Below are 15,406 nucleotides of genomic sequence, written 5' to 3'. Positions count from 1 at the left end.
ACTTCTTTGTGGTCTATGTTTAACTCCCAATTACCTATATATTGGCCATTCACAGTAGAATATCTAAAAAGGTGATGGACAAGCTGCAGATGGGAGGATGAACTGGTTTTGCATAGAAGTAGATGGCTGATTATTATGCCATTTAAAAGTCTCTGTTGCTCCTAGAACTCTATAAAGCACACTGATTTTGCTGTTAAATATTGATAAATAAATGTTTTCCCTCCTTATATGAACCTATAATTCTTAATGACCAGCAGGATGTATTTTATTTCTCCAGTATTGAGGTATTGTTTATAGAGTCTATCTCTCAGTCTTTCATGAGCCTAGTTGAATAAATTGATGAGCGATTTGATTAAAAATTGGTGATCGGTCTATGGTTGCGGGAAGACTTGTTTTTAATGGTGTTAAGCTTACTGATAGAGATTGGGATCAAACCCATGACCTTGCCTCCATTAGTACTGTGTCTGAACCTATGGAATTAAAATTGATGACAACTTCCCTTTCACACTTAAAGGCTACTCAGCATCTAAACTGAGGGACTTATTTATCATTTAGTCTGGGCCCTGCTCTCCAAGGCAGTGCTGATTGTCTCATCCTAAAATTATCGTTAAAAGATTCCTGGAAAACTGGGCTTAGAATGTTTCCCATCTTAGTCTTGTTGCCTGCAATTATTTATATAGCCTAACTTTTCTTTCAACTAACAGCTGCCCTCTTGCCTTCCTGGAGGTCGCCCATGTCTGATAAATGGTTAGAGGTTAAAAAAAAAGTGGGAGGGGGAATGAAAGAAACTGGAGCATTTTCCTGTTACTGACTTACCATTGGAGGTTCCTCTCAAGTACCAGTAGGTGGAGCAGAATGAGACTGCTGAAAATATCAAGTTTCCAACAGTTGTCAGGTTTGGAACATGACGATCTCCGTGCAAACTCTCCTGGTGAGATTTCAAAAGCCTTCCCAGCTTCTCAAACTCTCAAAGGCCTGGAAACCTCTGAAGAAAAAAAATATTTTTTTGATTAGAGCAAATTACAATTGCCAGAAACTTTAATGTGCAACCCTTGGTGATGGTATCTGATTAAATTATTTAATTTCTTAGGCAAACATTTCTTTCACTGACCTTTGACTCATGTACATCTTTGTTCTATCTTCCCTAGAAAAGTTATAGCAAGGACGATTGAGGTCATTTGAATACTTTGCATCAAGACCCTTAGGTTATTTCAATTTTCGACCTGCTAGATTAGACATCTTTTGCCTCTTGGCAATATTTATCTATCTATTATCTTATCTTGATGAACTGGAACACAATTAAACCAAATTGGCACTTTCTTTAAAAAGAGGGAAATGATAATAAAACATGCTGCAGCCAGGGCTTTAAACTAAATTGGATGATTTCAAGGAAGTGTCCTGGGATCTGTGTATACCCTACCCAGTTTCCTACTCTTTCTCCACTACCTATTTTCAGTGCCAGAGTGTGAAAGTGTACAACCTGAAGACTCCAAGGTCCTGAGCATCCCTCGGTCAGCAAAAAGATCTAATGACAGTTACTCTACCCACTAAGGCTGGACAATAGACTCAGGCACTTCAAAAGCATTAAACTGGAGTTGAAGCGCAAAGCTGTTTGGTTACCCCTCACTTAACCAGAAAATATAACTACCAGAACCTGCCTTTCATTGAGCAGTTTGGTTTTTAGAAATTGTGCCGTTCCTCCCCTTCTCTTGGTCTAGGTTAAGAATCCATCGATATATGTTTACCCGGAAGCTGTCACCAGAGCTCTATCTCTGGGAGCATACTTTGCTCTGAACTAAATCTATAAATCCTACATCATCAGCATACTTATGATGTCTGGGGTCTGATTCTCTTCCAGATTCAATTCCAGATGCAGGGAGAAAGTTGATGAGCTGCTCAGTAACTTAAATAACTTGAAGTTCCAAAGTGCTACCAGACCATTTATCTCACGAGTACAGTTCAAAGTTTCTGGTCTTCAGCAGAAAGAAATAATTAGCTTGTGAGAGCTTCAGGGACCTCATCCCAAACAGGCAATTAAATTTTGCCAAACCAGAGCTCTTTGAAAAAAAAGTAGTATTTTGTGTAGGGAAAACAAATAAAGAAAGAGAAAGGAGACTTTTGAGACCATGAGACTTCTGTATACCACTGTTGGGCTTTCCAGAGAACTAAGAAATAATTCTTTTTTATTTTGGTCCATAGTCTCTTCACATTCTTTCAGTATTAAATTGGTGTCGTGACAGAGCCTGCAGCTGGTAGAGAAATGTCTATCAGGGGACAGCTGGGATAGAGAGTGCACAACAGAGAGTGCATGTGTTATTGATTCCCACGTTGAAATAGCCCTTATGTTTGCCTTTCCATTCCCACTTCCACCACCCCAGCCTGCTCAAAGAGCTTCCATGGGAGCTTTTTTTCAACTGTATCAAGTTTGTATTCCTTCATCTGACATGCGAGGCCAACTGTGGCAGTTCCTCATCTATCATTTAACATTCATTTGTTTGCGCATTTACACATTAATATATTTATTCTACAAATACTTAATGAGTACCCACTGTGTGTTAGGCAATGTGCTTTGCATTGAGGATACAACGGAGCAAAAAAAAAAAATTCTGGCACAGTTCCCACTTTCATGGAGCTTACTGTCTGGTAGAGAAAACTGACATTAACCAAACTATCAAGAATATAAATACGCACCTGTGGTAAGTGCTATGCAGACAAGCTACTTGGTGGTATTTGTTATTGATTCCCACATCCACCTCTGTCTCCTACGACTGCTCAACAAGTTCTCTCCACTTAAGTCTGGTTACTTTCTTCATTGCTCCATGAGTGCTCACCCCTACTCCTTCTACACCAATGATCCTGATGTTATACCAACTTGGAAAGCAAAATAGTACCTAATCCATCTTTCAACACTAAACCTAGTTTTTGGCTCTTTTGTTATCTATTTTGTTACATGGTTCTCTATGTTATCTGATTCTTCAGCTATATCATAGGTAACCAGAAGCCAGATACTTGTTTTTCTACTTCTTTAGGACTTTTTAGGGTAGTGCCAGTAGATAATAGGGTAGTGGGAAGCAGTCTGTGGTAGTGGTTACGGCTGTGTACCCAGGGGCTTGCTAACTATGTGACCTTGTTCAAGTAATCCAAATAATCTGAGCCTAATTTTCCTTTTTATAGGAAATGAGTAAATACATGGATATGCTTGTAAGAGTGCCTGGCATATCGTAAGTTTCAATAAATATTAGAATTGTTAGCTATTTTTGCTTCTCCAAATACATTCACATAAATTGGTTCCTATATTTTATAAATGAGAAAATTGTAGCCTAAAGCAATGAAGTGAATTGACTAAAGGTCACACAATTAATTAGAGACAGAGATGGATAGAAAACTAAGGATTTATTACTTCCAGATCACTGACTTTCAGAAATTATCCATATGGTCTTTTGCTTGATGCTTGCTTTGAGGGCAAATGTATCAAAGCTGGTACTGAGCAGGATTTTGTCCAGGTCTTTGGGTAACTCAGAGTGACATGATATTGTTACCACTTTATTAAGACATCTATCTTTAGCTGGAGCTTGTTTCCCTGCCAATTAGAAAACAGTAATATTTAGGATAAAGAATGAGTTCTTATGAGAGTACTTAACTTCAGTCAGCCTTATAACCACTGAATGCATCCTTAATGTGTCATTTCTCAAATTGGTTAAAAGGGAGGACCTAACGAGAGAGTGGACACCTTACAAGCTGCCTGACTTTGGGCAAGTCACTTCAACTTTCTGGGGCTCAGTTTTTGTTTTTGTTTTTTTTTTTACTGTACAGAACATTTCTAAGACCCATTCCAGTTATGACATTCTTGGTTCTAGAGAAACTGTTCCTATTCAAAGCATTCTTTTTTGATAGTGGGTGATAAATATCTTTCCTGTATATGGAAGACAGCTAAGGAAGTTATGTTAAGTCCTAGTAAAATGGTGTCAGGAAAGATCTGGGTTAAGGTAAAAAAAGGAAATATTTGTGGATTCTGTAGCTTAGTGTAGGGAGGTATCCTAACAGTCTAATGAAGCCCTTTGAAGGCTGAACAGCAGGAGTTACTGTGGGCAAAGGGAAAGAGGCAGGGGTTGGGGACTAAGCTGGTGGGAATACATTTCTCTGTTTCGGAAAGATTGTGACTAGTAGAAGACCTCTTCAGTAACTCTGCTTCTGATGCACTCTTGAAAGATCCTTAATCAGAGGATGAGCAAAAGAAAGAGTGTGTAGTGGTTTCCAAAGGGCTAACTGTAGTATAAGCAATTTGTCATCATAGTCCTTGGGTACCTGTCTGGAATTATGCACAAAATTATAATCTTCATTTAGCAAGTAACAATTCTGCCTTCTCCTTTTCCTTTATGTTACGAGGTAGACCTGAACCATGTGTTAGCAGAAAAAAAGGGAGATGAGGTTCCGGAGAGGACTGATTAGCCAAATATCTCATAATAGTCTTTAAACAGATTTATAAGGAAATTTGTCTTAACATTGAAATATGATGTGCTCATCTTCAATTGGAAAAATGTTCTTCCCACCTGTGATTCTTTGAGGTTGATCCCAGACAAACAGAACACGTCTTTTTCTTTTTTAAAAATTCACACTAAATATTTATTTCCTGTAATTGCACAGTACCCAAGTGCGTCTCTGTATGTGGCCCTTGCTGTCAAATACAAAGGTAAGAACTGGCCTTTGAAAACTAGGAATCAGTAAAAGAAGAAATATAAGAAAAACACCTTAATGAATGATCACTAAAGGGAACCCACAACACTGCCTTATTAACTTTGAAAATATCTGTGAATACCAGATTGAAAAAATAAAGTAAGGTTTGAGACAAATGTCCCATCTTGCCTATGACAATACATTGGTAACAATATAAGCTGTAAGTTTAGAATAAAGGAAGGGAACCCTAATTAATATAAAATGCAGTAAGATTATTAAATGCTTTATTCCAGGTCCAGCAGTGCCTAGGGTACAGCAGGTACCCCATAAATATTTGTTGAAATAAAGAATGAATCAATGAATGCCTCCTTCTAGAGGTGGTTCAGACTAAATACTGTAAAATCATTCTTTCCCTCCAAATTCAAATATTTTCCATTTGAAACATATTAAAGAAAAGGGCTATGGTGTGACTACTAAGGGTCTAGGGTTTTAACTTTTGAATGGTTTATAAAGGAACTTACAGAACGCTTCTAACAGCTTTGAGTCTGGAGGTTTGTCCAGGCTCAGGAGGCATGATTAGCCTCAGTGCATTGTTCAAAGTTGAGCAATTAAAAATTATTTCTTACAAACCCCCAAAGATGCCACACTGGGCATTGTTAAGAAGTTGGCGGACATGGCAGTTAACTTCACCTGAAACTTCCAGCTATATGATGACATACTAATTGTAAACAATGGGGAAAATGTAGAACTCTTCCTCAAGATGAGAGTGGAGAAACTTTGAAGGCTTAAAAACAAGAAAAAAATGTTCTGTATGAACAGAAGCCAAGCAGTGGGATTTAATTTCAAAAACTTTTTATGAGTTTCACACAAGAGAGTTGTACCAAATGTGCTCATTTAAATGACACAAATTTTAGAATATGAGACTTTATCATAAATGACCCCAATATAAAAAATGCAAATACCCTGTGGGGAGATCTGGGTTCTAGTCTTGGCTATGTCACAAACTTGCCTTATTATTGTAGTATGTCTATTAACCTCTTCCTGTTTGTGAAATAGTGAACAATAATCCCCACTCTAAGTACTGCATATGGGCATTGTAAGAACCAAATTATATACTGAGTATGAAAGACACTTGAAGATAAAGAAATATGCAAATCCATGGAATTATTTTAAGGGTTTAAATAGCATCAGAACAAGCCTATAGATCTCAGGATTAGGTCTAAATTTCAGGTAGAATACAGTGTGCCTTATCTGTTTTTTTGGGGGGGGATATATATCCATAGATATATAAATTAGCTCATTTACCTTTACAATAGACCTATGAAACACATAATAATTTTGTAGATTAAGAAATGGGCTTAAGGAGATAAAACAGTTTATATGGAAAGTGATAAGCAATGTGCCTAGAACATAAGAAACACTTAACAAAAGGCAATTAGTATTATGGAAATTCTTTTTTGTTTTTTGTTTGTTTGTTTATACTGCAGGTTCTTAATAGTCATCAATTTTATACACATCAGTGTATACATGTCAATCCCAATCACCAATTCAGCACACCAACATCCCCACCCCACCTCGGTTTTCCCCCCTTGGTGTCCATACGTTTGTCCTCTACATCTGTGTCTCAACTTCTGCCCTGCAAACCGGTTCATCTGTACCATTTTTCTAGGTTCCACATACACGCGTTAATATACGATATTTGTTTTTCTCTTTCTGACTTACTTCACTCTGTATGACAGTCTCTAGATCCATCCACGTCTCAACAAATGACTCAATTTCGTTCCATTTTATGGCTGAGTAATATTCCATTGTATATATGTACCACATCTTCTTTATCCATTCGTCTGTCGGTGGGCATTTAGGTTGCTTCCATGACCTGGCTATTGTAAATAGTGCTGCAATGAACGTTGGGGTGCATGTGTCTTTTAGAATTATGGTTTTCTTGGGGTATATGTCCAGTAGTGGGATTGCTGGATCATATGATAATTCTATTTTTAGTTTTTTAAGGAACCTCCATACTGTTCTCCATAGTGGCTGTATCAATTTACATTCCCACCAACAGTGCAAGAGGGTTCCCTTTTCTCTGCACCCTCTCCAGCATTTGTTGTTTGTAGATTTTCTGATGATGCCCATTCTAACTGGTGTGAGGTGATAACTCATTGTAGTTTTGATTTGCATTTCTCTAATAATTAGTGGTGTTGAGCAGCTTTTCATGTGCTTCTTGGCCATCTATATGTCTTCTTTGGAGAAATGTCTATTTAGGTCTTCTACACATTTTTGGGTTGGGGTGTTTGTTTCTTTAATGTTGAGCTACATGAGCTATTTATGTATCTTGGAGATTAATCCTTTGTCCGTTGATTCATTTGCAGATATTTTCTCCCATTCTGAGGGTTGTCTTTTCATCTTGTTTATGGTTTCCTTTGCTGTGCAAAAGCTTTGAAGTTTCATTAGGTCCCATTTGTTTACTTTTGTTTTTTATTTCCATTACTCTAGGAGGTGGATCAAAAAAGATCTTGCTGTGATTTATGTCAAAGCGTGTTCTTCCTATGTTTTCCTCTAAGTGTTTTACAGTGTCCAGTCTTAAATTTAGGTCTCAAATCCATTTTGAGTTTATTTTTGTGTATGGTGTTAGGAAGTGTTCCAATTTCATTCTTTTACATGTAGCTGTCCAGTTTACCCAGCACCACTTATTGAAGAGACTGTCTCTTCTCCATTGTATATCTTTGCCTCCTTTGTCATAGATTAGTTGACCATAGGTGTGTGGGTTTATCTCTGGGCTTTCTATCTTGTTCCATTGATCTGTTTCTGTTTTTGTGCCAGTACCATATTGTCTTGATTACTGTAGCTTTGTAGTATAGTCTGAAGTCAGGGAGTCTGATTCCTCCAGCTCTGTTTTTTTCCCTCAAGACTGCTTTGGCTCTTTGGGTTCTTTTGTGTCTCCATACAAATTTTAAGATGATTTGTTCTAGTTCTGTAAAACATGCCATTGGTAATTTGATAGGGATTGCATTGAATCTGTAGATTGCTTTGGGTAGTATAGTCATTTTCACACTATTGATTCTTCCAATCCAAGAACATGGTATATCTCTCCATCTGTTTGTATCATCTTTAATTTCTTTCATCAGTGTCTTATAGTTTTCTGCATACAGGTCTTTTGTCGCCCTAGGTAGGTTTATTCCTAGGTATTTTATTCTTTTTGTTGCAATGGTAAATGGGAGTGTTTCCATAATTTCTCTTTCAGATTTTTCATCATTAGTGTATAGGAATGCAGGAGATTTCTGTGCATTAATTTTGTACCCTGCAACTTTACCAAATTCATTGATTAGCTCTAGTAGTTTTCTGGTGGCATCTTTAGGATTCTCTATGTATAGTATCATGTCCTCTGCAAACAGTGACAGTTTTACTTCTTCTTTTCCAATTTGTATTCCTTTTATTTCTTTTTCTTCTCTGATTGCCGTGGCTAGGACTTCCAAAACTATGTTGAATAATAGTGGTGAGAGTGGACATCATTGTCTCGTTCCTGATCTTAGAGGAAATGCTTTCAGTTTTTCACCATTGAGAATGATGTTTGCTGTGGGTTTGTCGTATATGACCTTTATTATGTTGAGGTAGGTTCCCTCTATGCCCACTTTCTGGAGAGTTTTTATTATAAATGGGTGTTGAATTTTCTCAAAAGCTTTTCCTGCATCTATTGAGATGATCATATGGTTTTTATTCTTCAATTTGTTAATATGGTGTATCACATTGATTGATTTGAGTATATTGAAGAATACTTGCATTCCTGGGAAAAACCCCACTTGATCATGGTGTATGATCCTTTTAATGTGCTGTTGGATTCTGTTTGCCAGTATTTTGTTGAGGATATTTTGCATCTATGTTCATCAGTGATATTGGCCTGTAGTTCTCTTTCTTTGTGACATCTTTGTCTGGTTTTGGTATCAGGGTGATGGTGGCCTTGTAGAACGAGTTTGGGAGTGTTCCTCCCTCTGCTATATTTTGGAAGAGTTTGAGAAGGATAGGTGTTAGCTCTTCTCTAAATGTTTGATAGAATTCACCTGTGAAGCCATCTGGGCCTGGCCTTTTGTTTTTTGGAAGATTTTTAATTACAATTTCATTTTCAGTGCTTGTGATTAGTTTTTTCATATTTTCTATTTCTTCCTGGTTCCGTCTCAAAAGTTGTGCATTTCTAAGAATTTGTCCATTTCTTCCAGGTTGTCCATTTTATTGGCATATAGTTGCTTCTAGTAATCTCTCATGGTCCTTTATATTTCTGCAGTGTCAGTTGTTACTTCTCCTTTTTCATTTCTAATTCTATTGATTTGAGTTTTCTCTCTTTTTTTCTTTATGTGTCTGGTTAATGGTTTATCAATTTTGTTTAGTTTCTCAAAGAACCAGCTTTTAGTTTTAATGATCTTTGCTATAGTTTCCTTCATTTCTTTTTCATTTATTTCTGATCTGATCTTTATGATTTCTTTCCTTTTGCTAACTTTGGGGCTTTTTGTTCTTCTTTCTCTAATTGCTTTAGGTGTAAGGTTAGGTTGTTTATTTGAGATGTTTCTTGTTTCTTAAGGTAGGATTGTGTTGCTATAAACTTCCCACTTAGAACTGCTTTTGCTGCATCCCATAGGTTTTGGGTTGTCATGTTTTCATTGTCATTTGTTTCTAGGTATTTTTTGATTTCCTCTTTGATTTCTTCGGTGATCTCTTGGTTATTAAGTAGTGTATTGTTTAGCGTCCATGTGTTTGTATTTTTCACAGATTATTTCCTGTAATTGATATCTAGTCTCATAGCGCTGTGGTCAGAAAAGGTACCTGATACAATTTCAATTTTCTTAAATTTACCAAGGCTTGATTTGTGACCCAAGATATGATCTCTCTTGGAGAATATTCCATAAGCACTTGAGAAGAAAGTGTATTCTATTGTTTTTGGATTGCATGTCCTATAAATATTAATTAAGTTCATCTTTTTTAATGTGTCATTTAAAGCTTGTGTTTCCTTATTTATTTTCATTTTGGATGATCTGTCCATTGGTGAAAGTGGGGTGTTAAAGTCGCCTGCTATGATTGTGCTACTGTCGATTTTCCCTTTAATGGCTGTTAGTATTTGCCTTATGTATTGAAGTGACCCTATGTTGGGTGCATAAATATTTACAATTGTTATATCTTCTTCTTGGATTGATCCCTTGATCATTATGTAGTGTCCTTCTTTGTCTCTTGTAATAGTCTTTGTTTTAAAGTCGATTTTTTCTGATATGAGAATTGTTACTCCAGTTTTCTTTGCTTTTCATTTGCATGGAATATCTTTTTCCATCCCCTCAATTTCAGTCTGTATGTGTCCCTAGGTCTGAAGTGGGTCTCTTGTAGACAGCATATATACGGGTCTTGTTTTTGTATCCATTCAGCCAGTCTATGTCTTTTGGTTGCAGCCGTTAATCCATTTTCATTTAAGGTAGTTATCGATATGTATGTTGCTATTAAGATTTTCTCAATTGTTTTTTGTTTATTATTGTAGGTCTTTTCCTTCTCTTGTGTTTTGTGCCTAGAGAAGTTCCTTTAGCATATGGTGTAAAGATGGTTTGGTGGTGCTGAATTCTCTTAGCTTTTGCTTGTCTGTAAATGTTTTAATTTCCCCGTGAAATCTGAATGAGATTCTTACTCAGTAGAGTAATCTCGGTTGTAGGTTTTTCTCCTTCATCACTTTAAATATGTCCTGCCACTCCCTCTGGCTTGAAGAGTTTCTGCTGAAAGATCAGCTGTTAACCTTATGAGGATTCCCTTGTATGTTATTTGTTGTTTTTCCCTTGCTGCTTTTAATATTTTTTCTTTGTATTTAATTTTAGATAGTTTGATTAATATGTGTCTTGGCATGTTTCTCCTTGGATTTATCCTCTATGGGACTCTCTTCACTTCCTGGACTTGATTAACTATTTCATTTCCCATATTAGGAAAGTTTTCAACTATAATCTCTTTACATATTTTCTCAGTCCCTTTCTTTTTCTCTTCTTCTTCTGGGACCCCTATAATTTGAATATTCGTGCCTTTAATGTTGTCCTAGAGGTCTCTGAGACTGTCCTCAATTCTTTTCATTTTTTTTCTTTATTCTGCTCTGCAGTAGTTATTTCCACTCTTTTATCTTCCAGTTCACTTATCCCTTCTTCTACTTATTATCCCTCTATTATTCTTCTAGTTAATATCCCTCAGTTATTCTGCTATTGATCCCTTCTAGAGAATTTTTAATTTCATTTATTGTGTTTTTCATCATTCTTTGTTTGCTCTTTAGTTCTTCTAGGTCCTTGTTAAACGTTTCTTTTATTTTCTCCATTCTATTTCTAAGACTTTGGATAGTTTTTACTATCATTTCTCTGAAATCTTTTCCAGGTAGACTGCCTATTTCCTCTTCATTTATTAGATCTGGTGGGTTTTTGCCTTGCTCCTTCATCTGCTTTGTGTTTCTCTGTCTTCTCATTTTGCTTAACTTACTGTGTTTGGGGTCTCCTTTTCGCAGGCTGCACGTTCGTCATTCCCATTGTTTTTGGTGTCTGCTCCCAGTAGCTAAGGTTGGTTCAGTCGGTTGTGTAGGCTTCCTGGTGGAGGGGACTAGTGCCTGTGTTCTGGTGGATGCTGCTGGTTATTGTCTTTCTGGTGGGCAGGTCCATATCTGGTGGTGTGTTTTGGGGTGTGTTTGACTTTATTATGATTTTAGGCATCCTATCTCCTAGTGGGTGGGCTTGTGTTCCTGTCTTGCTAGTTGTTTGGCATAGGGTGTCCAGCACTGGAGCTTGCTGGTCATTGAGTGGAGCTGGGTCTTGGTGTTGAGACGGAGATCTCTGGGAGATTTTCTCCATTTGATATTACGTGGACCTGGGAGGTTTCTTGTGGACTAATGTCCTGAACTTGGCTCTCCCACCTCAGAGGCACAGCCCTGACGCCTGGCTGGAGCATCAAGAGCCTGTCATCCACACAGCTCAGAAGAAAACAGAAAAAAAAAGAAAGAAAGAAGATAAAATAAAATAAAATAAAATTACTAAAACAAAAAATAAAAAACAATTATTAAAAAATGATTTTTAAGTTATAAAAATAAAAGAAAGAAAGAAGAGAGCAACCAAACCAAAAAACTAATCCACCAATGATAACAAGCGCTAACAACTATACTAAAAAACAAACAAACAAAAAACGGACAGATAGAACCCTAGGATAAATGGTAAAAGCAAAGCTATACAGACAAAATTACACACAGAAGCATACACATACACACTCACAAAAAATGAAAAAAGGAAAATAAAATATATATCGTTGCTCCCCAAAGTCCACCTCCTGAATTTGGGATGATTCGTTGTCTATTAAGGTATTCCACAGATGCAGGGTATATCAAGTTGATTGTGGAGATTTAATCTGCTGCTCCTGAGGCTACTGGGAGAAATTTCCCTTTCGCTTCTTTGTTCACACAGCTCCCGGGGTTCAGCTTTGGATTGGCCCCGTCTCTGCGTGTAGGTCGCCTGAGGGCATCTGTTCTTCTGTCAGACAGGCCGGGGTTAAAGGAGCAGCTGCTTCAGGGGCTCTGGCTCACTCAGGCCAGGGGGAGGGTGGGGTTTGGAGTACGCAGCGAGCCTGTGGTGGCAGAGGCCGGTGTGACGTTGCAGCAGCCTGAGGCGTGCCGTGCGTTCTCCCGGGGAAGTTGTCCCTGGATCACGGGACCCTGGCCGTGGCCGGCTGCACACGCTCACAGGAGGGGAGGTGTGGAGAGTGACCTGTGCTTGCTCACAGGCTTCTTGGTGGCGTCAGCAGCAGCGTTAGCCTCTCATGCCCATCTCTGTGGTCCGTGCTGATAGCCGTGGATCTCGCCTATCTCTGGAGCTCCTTTAAGCAGTGCTCTAAATCCCCTCTCCTCACACTCCACCAAACAAAGAGGCAAGGAAACGTCTCTTGCCTCTTCGGCAGCTCCAGACCTTTTCCCGGACTCCCTCCAGCTAGATGTGGTGCACTAGCCCCCTGCAGGCTGTGTTCATGCAGCCAAACCCAGGCCTCTCCCTGGGATCTGACTGAAGCTGGACCCTCAGCTCCCAGCCCCAACCCGTCCCGGCAGGTGAGCAGAGAAGCCTCTCGTGTGGTGAGTGCTGGTTGGCACTGATCCTCTGTGTGGGAATCTCTCTGCTTTTCCCTCCGCACCCCTGTTGCTGCGCTCTCCTCCGTGGCTCCAAAGCTTCCCCCCTCTGGCACCCGCAGTCTCCTCCCGCTATGGGCCTTCCTAGTGTGTGGAAACCTTTCCTCCTTCACAGGTCCCTCCCACTGGTACAGGTCCCATCCCTATTCTTTTGTCTCTGTTTTTTCTTTTTTCTTTTGCCCTCCCCAGGTACGTGGGGAGTTTCTTGCCTTTGGGGAGGTCTGAGGTCTTCTGCCAGCGTTCTGTAGGTGTTCTGTAGGAGTTGTTCCACATGTAGATGTATTTCTGATGTGTTTGTGGGGAGGAAGGTGATCTCCACGTCTTACTCTTCTGCCATCTTGAAGCTCCTCCTCTTTTTTTTAAAATAGAGAATAGTCTATCCTACTTTCTAAAAAAATTTTTACATTTATTTATTTATTTAAATTTTTGGATGTGTTGGGTCTTAGTTGTCACACGTGAGATCTTCGTTGTGGTGTGCGGGCTTCTCTCTAGTTGTTGCATGCAGGTTTTCTCTCTCTAGTTGTGGTGTGTGGGCTTAAGAGTGTGTGGGCTCTGTAGTTGTGGTGCCCAGGTTACAGAGCACATGGGGTCTCTAGTTGAGGTGTGCGGGCTTAGTTGCCCTGTGGCATGTGGGATCTTAGTTCCCTGACCAGGGATGAAACCCTCTCCCCTGCATTGGAAAGCAGATTCTTTACCACTGGACCACCAGGGAAGTCCTGTGTTTGCACTTTCTTGATAGTCTTTGCTGTGAAGCAAAAATTTTTAAATTTCGATAATCAAGTCCATTTTACCTATGTTTTTTGTTGCTGCTCATGCTTTGGTATTATATAAAATACTCCTATGCCAAACACAGGATCATGAAGATGTACCATATGTTTTCTTCTAAGAATATATAGTTTTAGCCCTGTCTTACTCTATTCAGTTTGCTATAACAAAATAGCACAGAGTGGCTAGCATATAAACATTTATTTCTCACAGTTCTAAAGGCCGGAAAGTCCAAGATCAAGGTGCCAGCATGACTGCGTGAATGCTCTCTCTTTAGTTCATAGCCTGCACCTTCTTGCTGTGTCCTCACATGGTGAAAAGAGTTAAGGATCTTTCTGGAGCCTCTTTTATAAGGGTGCTAATCTATTCATGAGGACTCCACCCTCATGACCTAAGTACCTCCTAGTTCCCACTTTCTAATACCATGATATTTGGGACTTAGGATTTCAACATATTAATTTTGGAGGAACACATTCAGACCATAGAAAGCTCTTACACTTGATCCATTTTGAGTTATTTTTTGCATATAGTGTGAAGTGAGGTTTCAACTACATTCTTTTGAATCCAGTTTTTCCAGAACAATTTGTTGAAAACACCATTCTTTCCCCATTCAGTAGTCTTGACACCCTTGTTAAAAATCAGTTGAACATAGATGCATGAATGTATTTTTGGATACTTGGTTCTATTCCATTTATCTATCATGTCTATCTTTGTGTTGGTAACACACTATCTTGATTACTGTGGCTTTGTAGTAAGTCTTGAAATCAGGAAGTGTGAGTCCAACTAATTTGTTCTTCTTTTTAGAGTTGTTTTGGCTATTCTGGGCCCCTCGAAATTCCATATGAATTTTATAATCAGCTTGTAATTTTCTACAAGGAAATAAGCTGGGATTCTGATAGAGACTGTATTGAATCTATAGATAAATTGCGGGAGTATTACCATCTTAACAATGTTGGGTCTTCTGATCCATGAATATTGGGTGTTTTTCAACTTACTTAGATCTTCTTTATTTTAAGAATGTTTTGTAGTTAAGTATATTATTCTTTTACATGCTTATTGACAATGGAACTGTTTTCTTAATTCCATTTTCAGAGTGTTTATTGAAAGTGATTTTTGTATATTGATCTTGTACCTTGCAATCTTGCTGAACTTGCTTATTTGTTCCAATAGTTTTTTTCAACAGATTCCTTTCAGATTATGCCATCTGAGAATAGAGATAATTTTACTCATTCCTTTCCGGTTTGTATACATTTTATTTCTTTCAATTGGTAAATTGCCTTGTCCAGAACCTCCATTATAATGTTGAATAGATGTGGCAAGAGTGGACATCATTTTCTTGTTCCTGATTTAGGGGGAAAGCACCCACTCTTTCTCCCATTAAGTATGATGTTATCTGTGGATTTTTCTTAGATTCTTTTTATCAGTCCAAGAAAGTTCCCTTCTATTCCCAGTTTGTTGGGTGTTTTTATTGTGGGGTGGAATGTTGAGCTTTTAATAAAAGAATATTAGGGATTTTTAATGAGATTTCTATCATTGTTGCCATTTGCATATAGACTGGATGAACACATTTTAAGATTTTTTTCTTCGTATGAAACATTAGGTAACATGATTCTTTAATCTTCTTTTTAAAAAAAAAATATTTATTTATTTATTTATTTGGCTGCACTGGGTCTTAGTTGCAGCATGCAGGATCTTCGTTGCCGCATGTGAGATCTTTGTTGTGGCAAGCGGGATCTTTTAGCTGTGGCATGTGGGATCTTTAGTTGTGGCATGTGGGATCTTTAGTTGTGGCATGTGGGATCTTTT

The 15,406-nt window shown here is 38.3% G+C and overlaps 1 protein-coding gene across 6 annotated transcripts in view; it reads left to right on the top strand.

Moving 5' to 3' along the window:
• Nucleotides 1-15,406, top strand: part of IGSF1 (immunoglobulin superfamily member 1) — a 444,083-nt gene that overhangs the window by 196,123 nt on the left and 232,554 nt on the right. For 5 of the 6 annotated variants that reach the window (XM_059910645.1, XM_059910648.1, XM_059910646.1 and 2 more), the window contains exon 1: nucleotides 12,405-12,757. The exons of the other annotated variant lie outside the window; for it this stretch is intronic. The gene's annotated coding sequence lies outside the window, so the exon portion shown is untranslated. Of the gene's footprint in view, nucleotides 1-12,404; nucleotides 12,758-15,406 lie in introns of those variants that run through there. 6 annotated transcript variants of the gene reach the window in all.

The sequence above is a fragment of the Balaenoptera ricei genome, chromosome X, assembly GCF_028023285.1.
Source record: "Balaenoptera ricei isolate mBalRic1 chromosome X, mBalRic1.hap2, whole genome shotgun sequence".
Taxonomy (NCBI): Eukaryota; Metazoa; Chordata; class Mammalia; order Artiodactyla; family Balaenopteridae; genus Balaenoptera; species Balaenoptera ricei.
Note: the sequence above shows the minus strand (reverse complement) of the source record. Positions and strands in the feature narration are given on the sequence as shown.